The 12,974-nt window shown below is 46.9% G+C and overlaps 3 pseudogenes; all 3 read right to left on the bottom strand.

Moving 5' to 3' along the window:
- Window positions 1-210: 210 nt before the first annotated feature.
- Window positions 211-278, bottom strand: LOC134412439 (U6 spliceosomal RNA; annotated as a pseudogene).
- A 2,617-nt stretch (window positions 279-2,895) lies between these two features.
- LOC134412438 (U6 spliceosomal RNA) lies at window positions 2,896-2,963 on the bottom strand (annotated as a pseudogene).
- Window positions 2,964-6,243: 3,280 nt separating this feature from the next.
- Window positions 6,244-6,311, bottom strand: LOC134412437 (U6 spliceosomal RNA; annotated as a pseudogene).
- Window positions 6,312-12,974: the final 6,663 nt, after the last annotated feature.

Raw genomic sequence — 12,974 nt, 5'->3', positions numbered from 1 at the left:
ATTGCGAAAATGGGCCGTAACGGCACCTTCCCAATGAGGTAAGTGAACAAAACTATCCAGATGCACATAACAAGGTGGGGCAAATATATAAAGCTCCATTAGTTGCCCCGAAACGACGTTCAGAGACCCATTCCGGTAAAACCTCGTATTGCGCAAAACGGGCCGTAAAGTCAGCTTCCCAATGAGATAAGTGAACCAAACTCACCAGAAGCGCAGGGGCCATGCTAATCTTCTCTGTATCGTTCCAATTTTAGTATATGTGCTGCCGAAGCAAGCACAACCCTAACCCTAACCCTAACCCTAACCCTAACCCTAACCCTAACCCTAACCCTAACCCTAACCCTAACCCTAACCCTAACCCTAACCCTAACCCTAACCCTAACCCGGAACCTAACCCTAACCCTAACCCTAACCCTAACCCTGACCCTAACCCTAACCCTAACCCTAACCCTAACCCTGACCCTAACCCTAACCCTAACCCTAACCCTAACCCTAACCCTAACCCTAACCCGGAACATAACCCGGAACCTAACCCGGAACTTAATCCGAAACCTAACCCTAACCCTAACCCTAACCCGGAACCTAACCCTAACCCGGAACCTAACCCGGAACCTAACCTGGAACAAAACCCCGAACCTAACCTCGAACCTAACCCCGAACCTAACCCCGAACCTAACCCGGAACTTAACCCTAACCCGTAACCTAACCCAGAACCTAACCCGGAACCTAACCCCGAACCTAACCCGGAACCTAACCCAGAACCTAACCCGGAACCTAACCCGGAACCTAACCCTAACCCGGAACCTAACCCTAACCCTAACCCTGAACCTAACCCTAACCCGGAACCTAACCCTAACCCGGAACATAACTCTAACCCTAACCCGGAACCTAACCCTAACCCTAACCCGGAACCTAACCCTAACCCGGAACCTCACCCTAACCCTAACCCGGAACCTAACCCTAACCCGGAACCTAACCCTAAACCGGAAACTAACCCTAACCCGGAACCTAACCCTAACCCGGAACATAACCGCGTTAGGGTTAGGCAAGTATAGAGAGCTCCAAAAGTTGCCCCGAAAAGACGTTCAGATACCCATTCCGGCAAAAACTCATATTGCGCAAAACAGGCCGTAACGGCAGCTTCCCAATGAGGTAAGTGAACCAAACTCACCAGATGCACATGACAAGTTGGGACAAATATAGACAGCTCCATAAGTTACCCAAAACCACGTTCAGATACCCGTTCTGGGCAAAAACACATATTGCGCAAATTGGGCCGTAAAAGCAGCTTCCCAATGAGGAAAGTGAACCAAACTCACCAGACGCACATGACTAGGTGGGACAAATATAGAAAGCTCCAAAAGTTGCCTCCAAACCAAATTCTGAAACCCGTTCTGGGCAAAAATGCGTATTGCGCAAAACGTACCGTAAAAGCAGCTTCCCATTGAGGAAAGTCCACCAAACTCCCCAGATGCACATAACTAGGTGGGACAAATATAGAAAGCGTAAAACGGGCCCTAAAAGCAGCTTCCCAATGAGGAAAGTGAACCAAACTCACCAGATGCTCATGACAAGGTGCGACAAATATAGAAAGCTCCAAAAGTTGCCCCAAACCACGTTCAGATACCCGTTCTGCGGAAAACGCTTATTGCGAAAATGGGCCGTAACGGCACCTTCCCAATGGGGTAAGTGAACCAAACCCACTAGATGCACAAGACAAGTGGGGACAACTATAGACAGCTCCTAAAGTTACACCAAAACCACGTTCAGATACCCGTTCTGCGCAAAAACGCGTATTGCGCAAAACGGACCGTAAAAGCAGCTTCCCAATGAGGAAAGTCCACCGAATTCACCAGATACACATGACAAGTTGGGACAAATACAGAAAGCTCCAAAAGTTGCCCCCAAACCACGTTCAGATACCCTTTCCGGCAGAAAATGTGTATTGCAAAAATGGGCCGTAACGGCACCTTCCCAATGATGTAAGTGATCCAAACTCACCATATGCACATAACTAGGTGGGGCAAATATAGAAAGCTCCAAAAGTTACCCCAAAACCACGTTCAGATACCGTGCTGGGCAAAAACGCGTATTGAGCAAATTGGGCCGTAACGGCAACTTCCCAATGAGGTAAGTGAACCAAACTCACCAAATGCACATGACAAGGTAGGACAAATATAGAAAGCTCCAAAAGTTGCCCCAAAACCACGTTCAGATACCCGTTCTGGGCAAAAACGCGTATTGCGCAAATTGGGCCGTAACAGCAACTTCCCAATGAGGAAAGTGAACCAAACTCACCAGATGAACATGACAAGGTGGGCCAAATATAGAAAGCTCTAAAAGTTACCCCGAAACGACGTTCAGATACCCATTCCGGGAAAAACTCGAATTGCGCAAAACGGGCCGTAACGGCAGCTTCCCAATGAGGTAAGTGAACCAAACTATCCAGATGCACATGACAAGTTGGGACAAATATAGAAAGCTCCAAAAGTTACCACGAAACCACGTTCAGATACCCATTCTTGGGAAAAACGCGTATTGCGCAATTGGGCCGTAATGGCAACTTCCCAATGAGGTAAGTGAACCGAACTAACCAGATGCACATGACAAGGTAGGACAAATATAGAAAGCTCCAAAATTTGCCCCCAAACCACGTTCAGATACCCTTTCCGGCAGAAAACGTGTATTGCGAAAATGGGCCGTAACGGCACCTTCCCAATGAGGTAAGTGAACAAAACTATCCAGATGCACATAACAAGGTGGGGCAAATATATAAAGCTCCATTAGTTGCCCCGAAACGACGTTCAGAGACCCATTCCGGTAAAACCTCGTATTGCGCAAAACGGGCCGTAAAGTCAGCTTCCCAATGAGATAAGTGAACCAAACTCACCAGAAGCGCAGGGGCCATGCTAATCTTCTCTGTATCGTTCCAATTTTAGTATATGTGCTGCCGAAGCAAGCACAACCCTAACCCTAACCCTAACCCTAACCCTAACCCTAACCCTAACCCTAACCCTAACCCTAACCCTAACCCTAACCCTAACCCTAACCCTAACCCTAACCCTAACCCGGAACCTAACCCTAACCCTAACCCTAACCCTAACCCTGACCCTAACCCTAACCCTAACCCTAACCCTAACCCTGACCCTAACCCTAACCCTAACCCTAACCCTAACCCTAACCCTAACCCTAACCCGGAACATAACCCGGAACCTAACCCGGAACTTAATCCGAAACCTAACCCTAACCCTAACCCTAACCCGGAACCTAACCCTAACCCGGAACCTAACCCGGAACCTAACCTGGAACAAAACCCCGAACCTAACCTCGAACCTAACGCCGAACCTAACCCCGAACCTAACCCGGAACTTAACCCTAACCCGTAACCTAACCCAGAACCTAACCCGGAACCTAACCCCGAACCTAACCCGGAACCTAACCCAGAACCTAACCCGGAACCTAACCCGGAACCTAACCCTAACCCGGAACCTAACCCTAACCCTAACCCTGAACCTAACCCTAACCCGGAACCTAACCCTAACCCGGAACATAACTCTAACCCTAACCCGGAACCTAACCCTAACCCTAACCCGGAACCTAACCCTAACCCGGAACCTCACCCTAACCCTAACCCGGAACCTAACCCTAACCCGGAACCTAACCCTAAACCGGAAACTAACCCTAACCCGGAACCTAACCCTAACCCGGAACATAACCGCGTTAGGGTTAGGCAAGTATAGAGAGCTCCAAAAGTTGCCCCGAAAAGACGTTCAGATACCCATTCCGGCAAAAACTCATATTGCGCAAAACAGGCCGTAACGGCAGCTTCCCAATGAGGTAAGTGAACCAAACTCACCAGATGCACATGACAAGTTGGGACAAATATAGACAGCTCCATAAGTTACCCAAAACCACGTTCAGATACCCGTTCTGGGCAAAAACACATATTGCGCAAATTGGGCCGTAAAAGCAGCTTCCCAATGAGGAAAGTGAACCAAACTCACCAGACGCACATGACTAGGTGGGACAAATATAGAAAGCTCCAAAAGTTGCCTCCAAACCAAATTCTGAAACCCGTTCTGGGCAAAAATGCGTATTGCGCAAAACGTACCGTAAAAGCAGCTTCCCATTGAGGAAAGTCCACCAAACTCCCCAGATGCACATAACTAGGTGGGACAAATATAGAAAGCGTAAAACGGGCCCTAAAAGCAGCTTCCCAATGAGGAAAGTGAACCAAACTCACCAGATGCTCATGACAAGGTGCGACAAATATAGAAAGCTCCAAAAGTTGCCCCAAACCACGTTCAGATACCCGTTCTGCGGAAAACGCTTATTGCGAAAATGGGCCGTAACGGCACCTTCCCAATGGGGTAAGTGAACCAAACCCACTAGATGCACAAGACAAGTGGGGACAACTATAGACAGCTCCTAAAGTTACACCAAAACCACGTTCAGATACCCGTTCTGCGCAAAAACGCGTATTGCGCAAAACGGACCGTAAAAGCAGCTTCCCAATGAGGAAAGTCCACCGAATTCACCAGATACACATGACAAGTTGGGACAAATACAGAAAGCTCCAAAAGTTGCCCCCAAACCACGTTCAGATACCCTTTCCGGCAGAAAACGTGTATTGCGCAAAATGGGCCATAACGGCACCTTCCCAATAAGGGAAGTGAACCAAACTCACCAGATGCACATAACTAGGTGGGGCAAATATAGAAAGCTCCAAAAGTTACCCCGAAACCACGTTCAGATACCCGTGCTGGGCAAAAACGCGTATTGCGCAAATTGGGCCGTAACGGCAACTTCCCAATGAGGTAAGTGAACCAAACTCACCAAATGCACATGACAAGTTGGGACAAATACAGAAAGCTCCAAAAGTTGCTCCCAAACCACGTTCAGATACCCTTTCCGGCAGAAAACGTGTATTGCGAAAATGGGCCGTAACGGCACCTTCCCAATGAGGTAAGTGAACCAAACTCTCCAGATGCACATGACAAGGTAGGACAAATATAGAAAGCTCCAAAAGTTGCCCCAAAACCACGTTCAGTTACCCATTCCGGCAAAAACTCGTATTGTGCAAAACGGGCCGTAACGGCAGCTAATCAATGAGGTAAGTGAACCAAGCTCACCAGATGCACATGACAAGTTGGGACAAATATAGACAGCTCCAAAAGTTACCCCAAAACCACGTTCAGATACCCGTTCTGTGCAAAAACGCATATTGCGCAAAACGGGCCGTAAAAGCAGCTTCCCAATGAGGAAAGTGAACTAAACTCACCAGATGCACATGACAAGGTGGGACAAACATAGAAAGCTCCAAAAGTTGCACCAAAACAACGTTCTAACAACCGATCTTGCGGAAGGAACAAATATAGAAAGCTCCAAAAGTTGCCACCAAACCACGTTCAGAAACCCATTATGGGCAAAAATGCGTATTGCGCAAAACGTACCGTAAAAGCACCTTCCCAATGAGGAAAGACCACCAAACTCACCAGATGCATATAACTAGGTGGAAATAATATAGAAAGCTCCATAAGTTGCTCCGAAACCACATTCAGATACCCGTTCTTGCGGAAAACGCGTATTGCGAAAATGGGACGTAATGGCACCTTCCCAGTGAGGTAAGTAAACCAAACACACTAGATGAACAAAACAAGGTGGGACAAATATAGACAGCTCCAAAAATTACCCCAAAACCACGTTCAGATACCCCTTCCGGTCAAAAAAAAGTATTGCGCAAAATGGGCCGTAACGGCAGCTTCCCAATGAGGTAAGTGAACCAAACTCACCAGATGCACATGACAAGTTGGGACAAATACAGAAAGCTCCAAAAGTTGCCCCACAAACCACGTTCAGATACCCTTTCCGGCAGAAAACGTGTATTGCGAAAATGGGCCGTAACGGCACATTCCCAATAACGGAAGTGAACCAAACTCACCAGATGCACATAACTAGGTGGGGCAAATATAGAAAGCTCCAAAAGTTACCCCGAAACCACGTTCAGATACCCGTGCTGGGCAAAAACGAGTATTGCGCAAATTGGGCCGTAACGGCAACATCCCAATGAGGTAAGTGAACCAAACTCACCAGATGCACATGACAAGGTGGGACAAATATATAAAGCTCCATTAGTTGCCCCGAAACGACGTTCAGAGACCCATTCCGGTAAAACCTCGTATTGCGCAAAACGGGCCGTAAAGTCAGCTTCCCAATGAGATAAGTGAACCAAACTCACCAGAAGCGCAGGGGCCATGCTAATCTTCTCTGTATCGTTCCAATTTTAGTATATGTGCTGCCGAAGCAAGCACAACCCTAACCCTAACCCTAACCCTAACCCTAACCCTAACCCTAACCCTAACCCTAACCCTAACCCGGAACCTAACCCTAACCCGGAACCTCACCCTAACCCTAACCCGGAACCTAACCCTAACCCGGAACCTAACCCTAAACCGGAAACTAACCCTAACCCGGAACCTAACCCTAACCCGGAACATAACCGCGTTAGGGTTAGGCAAGTATAGAGAGCTCCAAAAGTTGCCCCGAAAAGACGTTCAGATACCCATTCCGGCAAAAACTCATATTGCGCAAAACAGGCCGTAACGGCAGCTTCCCAATGAGGTAAGTGAACCAAACTCACCAGATGCACATGACAAGTTGGGACAAATATAGACAGCTCCATAAGTTACCCAAAACCACGTTCAGATACCCGTTCTGGCAAAAACACATATTGCGCAAATTGGGCCGTAAAAGCAGCTTCCCAATGAGGAAAGTGAAACCAAACTCACCAGACGCACATGACTAGGTGGGACAAATATAGAAAGCTCCAAAAGTTGCCTCCAAACCAAATTCTGAAACCCGTTCTGGGCAAAAATGCGTATTGCGCAAAACGTACCGTAAAAGCAGCTTCCCATTGAGGAAAGTCCACCAAACTCCCCAGATGCACATAACTAGGTGGGACAAATATAGAAAGCGTAAAACGGGCCCTAAAAGCAGCTTCCCAATGAGGAAAGTGAACCAAACTCACCAGATGCTCATGACAAGGTGCGACAAATATAGAAAACTCCAAAAGTTGCCCCAAACCACGTTCAGATACCCGTTCTGCGGAAAACGCTTATTGCGAAAATGGGCCGTAACGGCACCTTCCCAATGGGGTAAGTGAACCAAACCCACTAGATGCACAAGACAAGTGGGGACAACTATAGACAGCTCCTAAAGTTACACCAAAACCACGTTCAGATACCCGTTCTGCGCAAAAACGCGTATTGCGCAAAACGGACCGTAAAAGCAGCTTCCCAATGAGGAAAGTCCACCGAATTCACCAGATACACATGACAAGTTGGGACAAATACAGAAAGCTCCAAAAGTTGCCCCCAAACCACGTTCAGATACCCTTTCCGGCAGAAAACGTGTATTGCGCAAAATGGGCCATAACGGCACCTTCCCAATAAGGGAAGTGAACCAAACTCACCAGATGCACATAACTAGGTGGGGCAAATATAGAAAGCTCCAAAAGTTACCCCGAAACCACGTTCAGATACCCGTGCTGGGCAAAAACGCGTATTGCGCAAATTGGGCCGTAACGGCAACTTCCCAATGAGGTAAGTGAACCAAACTCACCAAATGCACATGACAAGTTGGGACAAATACAGAAAGCTCCAAAAGTTGCTCCCAAACCACGTTCAGATACCCTTTCCGGCAGAAAACGTGTATTGCGAAAATGGGCCGTAACGGCACCTTCCCAATGAGGTAAGTGAACCAAACTCTCCAGATGCACATGACAAGGTAGGACAAATATAGAAAGCTCCAAAAGTTGCCCCAAAACCACGTTCAGTTACCCATTCCGGCAAAAACTCGTATTGTGCAAAACGGGCCGTAACGGCAGCTAATCAATGAGGTAAGTGAACCAAGCTCACCAGATGCACATGACAAGTTGGGACAAATATAGACAGCTCCAAAAGTTACCCCAAAACCACGTTCAGATACCCGTTCTGTGCAAAAACGCATATTGCGCAAAACGGGCCGTAAAAGCAGCTTCCCAATGAGGAAAGTGAACTAAACTCACCAGATGCACATGACAAGGTGGGACAAACATAGAAAGCTCCAAAAGTTGCACCAAAACAACGTTCTAACAACCGATCTTGCGGAAGGAACAAATATAGAAAGCTCCAAAAGTTGCCACCAAACCACGTTCAGAAACCCATTATGGGCAAAAATGCGTATTGCGCAAAACGTACCGTAAAAGCACCTTCCCAATGAGGAAAGACCACCAAACTCACCAGATGCATATAACTAGGTGGAAATAATATAGAAAGCTCCATAAGTTGCTCCGAAACCACATTCAGATACCCGTTCTTGCGGAAAACGCGTATTGCGAAAATGGGACGTAATGGCACCTTCCCAGTGAGGTAAGTAAACCAAACACACTAGATGAACAAAACAAGGTGGGACAAATATAGACAGCTCCAAAAATTACCCCAAAACCACGTTCAGATACCCCTTCCGGTCAAAAAAAAGTATTGCGCAAAATGGGCCGTAACGGCAGCTTCCCAATGAGGTAAGTGAACCAAACTCACCAGATGCACATGACAAGTTGGGACAAATACAGAAAGCTCCAAAAGTTGCCCCACAAACCACGTTCAGATACCCTTTCCGGCAGAAAACGTGTATTGCGAAAATGGGCCGTAACGGCACATTCCCAATAACGGAAGTGAACCAAACTCACCAGATGCACATAACTAGGTGGGGCAAATATAGAAAGCTCCAAAAGTTACCCCGAAACCACGTTCAGATACCCGTGCTGGGCAAAAACGAGTATTGCGCAAATTGGGCCGTAACGGCAACATCCCAATGAGGTAAGTGAACCAAACTCACCAGATGCACATGACAAGGTGGGACAAATATAGAAAGCTCCAAAAGTTGCCCCCAAACCACGTTCAGATACCCGTTCCGGGCCAAAACGCATATTGCGCAAATTGGGCCGAAGCGGCAACTTTCCAATTAGGTAAGTGAACCAAACTCACCAGATGCACATGAGAAGGTGTGTCAAATATAGAAAGCTACATAAGTTGCCCCGAAACGACGTTCAGATACCCATTCCGGCAAAAACTCTTATTGTGCAAAACGGGCCGTAACGGCACCTTCCCAATGAGGTAAGTGAACCAAACTCACCAGATGCACATGACAAGGTAGGACAAATATAGAAAGCTCCAAAAGTTGCCCCAAAACCACGTTCAATTACCCATTCCGGCAAAAACTCGTATTGCGCAAAACGGGCCGTAACGGCAACTTCCCAATGAGGTAAGTGAACCAAGCTCACCAGATGCACATGACAAGTTTGGACTAATACAGACAGCTCCAAAACTTACCCCAAAACCACGTTCAGATACCCGTTCTGGGCAAAAACGCATATTGCGCAATACGGGCCGTAAAAGCTGCTTCCCAATGAGGAAAGTGAACCAAACTCATCAGATGCACATGACAAAGTGGGACAAATATAGAAAGCTCCAAAAGTTGCACCAAAACAACGTTCTTACACCCGTTCTTACGGAAGGGACAAATATAGAAAGCTCCAAAAGTTGCCCCCCAAACCACGTTCAGAAAACCGTTCTGGGCAAAAATGCGTATTGCCCAAAATGTACCGTAAAAGCAGCTTCCCATTTAGGTAAGTGAACCAAACTCACCAGATGCACATAACTAGGTGGGACAAATATAGAAAGCTCCATAAGTTGCCCCGAAACAACGTTCAGATACCCGTTCTGGCGGAAAACGCGTATCGCGAAAATGGGCCGTAATGGCAGCTTCCCAATGAGGTAAGTGAACCAAACTCACCAGATGCACATGACAAGTTGGGACAAATACAGAAAGCTCCAAAAGTTGCCCCCAAACCACGTTCAGATACCCTTTCCGGCAGAAAATGTGTATTGCAAAAATGGGACGTAACGGCACCTTCCCAATGAGTTAAGTGATCCAAACTCACCATATGCACATAACTAGGTGGGGCAAATATAGAAAACTCCAAAAGATACCCCGAAACCACGTTCAGATACTGTGCTGGGCAAAAACGCGTATAGAGCAAATTGGGCCGTAACGGCAACTTCCCAATGAGGTAAGTGAACCAAACTCACCAAATGCACATGACAAGGTAGGACAAATATAGAAAGCTCCAAAAGTTTCCCCAAAACCACGTTCAGATACCCGTTCTGGGCAAAAACGCGTATTGCGCAAATTGGGCCGTAACAGCAACTTCCCAATGAGGTAAGTGAACCAAACTCACCAGATGCACATGACAAGGTGGGGGCAAATATAGAAAGCTCCAAAAGTTGCCCCGAAACGACGTTCAGATACCCATTCCGGGAAAAACTCGTATTGCGCAAAACGGGCCGTAATGGCAGCTTCCCAATGAGGTAAGTGAACCAAACTATACAGATGCACATGACAAGTTGGGACAAATATAGAAAGCTACAAAAGTTCCCCCAAAACCACGTTCAGATACCCGTTCTTTGCGGAATACACGTATTGCGCAAAACGGGCCGTAACGGCACCTTCCCAATGAGGTAAGTGAACCAAACTCACTAGACGCACAAGACAAGGTGGGACATATATAGAAATCTCCAAAAGTTACCCCAAAACCACGTTCTAATAACCGTTCTTGCGGAATACGCGTATTGCGCAAAACGGGCCGTAACGGCACCTTCCCAATGAGGTAAGTGAACCAAACTCACTAGATGCACAAGACAAGGTGGGACATATATAGAAATCTCCAAAAGTTACCACAAAACCACGTTCAGGTACCCGTTCCTGTCAAAAACGTGTATTGCGCAAAATGGGCCGTAACGGCAGCTTCCGAATAAGGGAAGTGAACCAAACTCACCATATGCACATGACAAGGTAGAGCAAATATAGAAAGCTCCAAAAGTTGCACCAAAACCACGTTCAGATACCCGTTCTGGGCAAAAATGCGTATTGCGCAATTGGGCCGTAACGGCAGCTTCCCAATGAGGTAAGTGAACAAAACTAACCAGATGCACATGACAAGTTGGGACAAATATAGAAAGCTCCAAAAGTCACCCCAAAACCACGTTCTAATATCCGTTCTTGCGGAAAACGCGTATTGCGAAAATAGGCCGTAACAGCAACTTTCCAATGAGGTAAGTGAACCAAACTCACTAGATGCATATGACAAGTTGGGACATATATAGAAAATTCCAAAAGTTGCCCCAAAACCACGTTCAGATACCCGTTCTGGGCAAAAATGTGTATTGCGCAATTGGGCCGTAACGGCAGCTTCCCAATGAGGTAAGTGAACAAAACTAACCAGATGCACATGACAAGTTGGGGAAAATATAGAAAGCTCCATAAGTTGCCCAGAAACCACGTTCAGACACCCAATCCTGCAAAAACTCGTATTGCGCAAAACGGGCCGTAACGGCCCCCTTCCCAATGAGGTAAGTGAACCAAACTCACCAGATGCACATGACAAGGTGGGACAAATATAGAAAGCTCCAAAAGTTGCCCCAAAACCACGTTCAGATACCCGTTCCGGGCAAAAACGCGTATTGCGCAAATTGGGCCGTAACGGCACCTTCCCAATGAGGAAAGTTAACCAAACTCACCAAATACACATGACAAGGTAGAACAAATATAGAAAGCTCCAAAAGTTGCCCCAAAAACACGTTCAGACACCCATTCTGGGCACAAATGCGTATTGCGCAAATTTGGCCGTAACGGCAACTTCCCAAAGAGGTAAGTGAACCAAACTCACCAGATGCACATGACAAGGTGGGGCAAATATAGAAAGCTCCATAAGTTGCCCATAAACGACGTTCAGACACCATTCCGGCTAAAACTCGTATTGCGCAAAATGGGCCGTAACGGCAGCTTCCCAATGAGGTAAGTGAACCAAAATCACCAGATGCACATGACAAGTTGGGACAAATATAGACAGCTCCAAAAGTTGCCCGAAAACTACGTTCAGTTACCTGTCACTGGCAAAAATGCGTATTGCGCAAATGGGCCATAACGGCACCTTCCCAATAAGGGAAGTGAACCAAACTCACCATATGCACATAACTAGGTGGGGCAAATATAGAAAGCTCCAAAAGTTACCACGAAACCACGTTCAGATACCCGTTCTGGGGAAAAACGCGTATTGCGCAAAACGGGCCGTAATGGCAGCTTCCCAATGAGGTAAGTGAACCAAACTATACAGATGCACATGACAAGTTGGGACAAATATAGAAAGCTACAAAAGTTCCCCCAAAACCACGTTCAGATACCCGTTCTTGCGGAATACACGTATTGCGCAAAATGGGCCGTAACGGCACCTTCCCAATGAGGTAAGTGAACCAAACTCACTAGACGCACAAGACAAGGTGGGACATATATAGAAATCTCCAAAAGTTACCCCAAAACCACGTTCTAATAACCGTTCTTGCGGAATACGCGTATTGCGCAAAAAGGGCCGTAACGGCACCTTCCCAATGAGGTAAGTGAACCAAACTCACTAGATGCACAAGACAAGGTGGGACATATATAGAAATCTCCAAAAGTTACCACAAAACCACGTTCAGGTACCCGTTCCTGTCAAAAACGTGTATTGCGCAAAATGGGCCGTAACGGCAGCTTCCCAATGAGGTAAGTGAACCAAACTCACCAGATGCACATGACAAAGTAGGACAAATATAGAAAGCACCAAAAGTTGCCTGAAAACTACGTTCAATTACCCGTTCCTGGCAAAAACGCGTATTGCGCAAAATGGGCCGTAACGGCACCTTCCGAATAAGGGAAGTGAACCAAACTCACCATATGCACATGACAAGGTAGAGCAAATATAGAAAGCTCCAAAAGTTGCCCCAAAACCACGTTCAGATACCCGTTCTGGGCAAAAATGCGTATTGCGCAATTGGGCCGTAACGGCAGCTTCCCAATGAGGTAAGTGAACAAAACTAACCAGATGCACATGACAAGTTGGG

Source organism: Elgaria multicarinata, chromosome 21, assembly GCF_023053635.1.
Source record: "Elgaria multicarinata webbii isolate HBS135686 ecotype San Diego chromosome 21, rElgMul1.1.pri, whole genome shotgun sequence".
Classification (NCBI taxonomy): Eukaryota; Metazoa; Chordata; class Lepidosauria; order Squamata; family Anguidae; genus Elgaria; species Elgaria multicarinata.
Note: the sequence above shows the minus strand (reverse complement) of the source record. Positions and strands in the feature narration are given on the sequence as shown.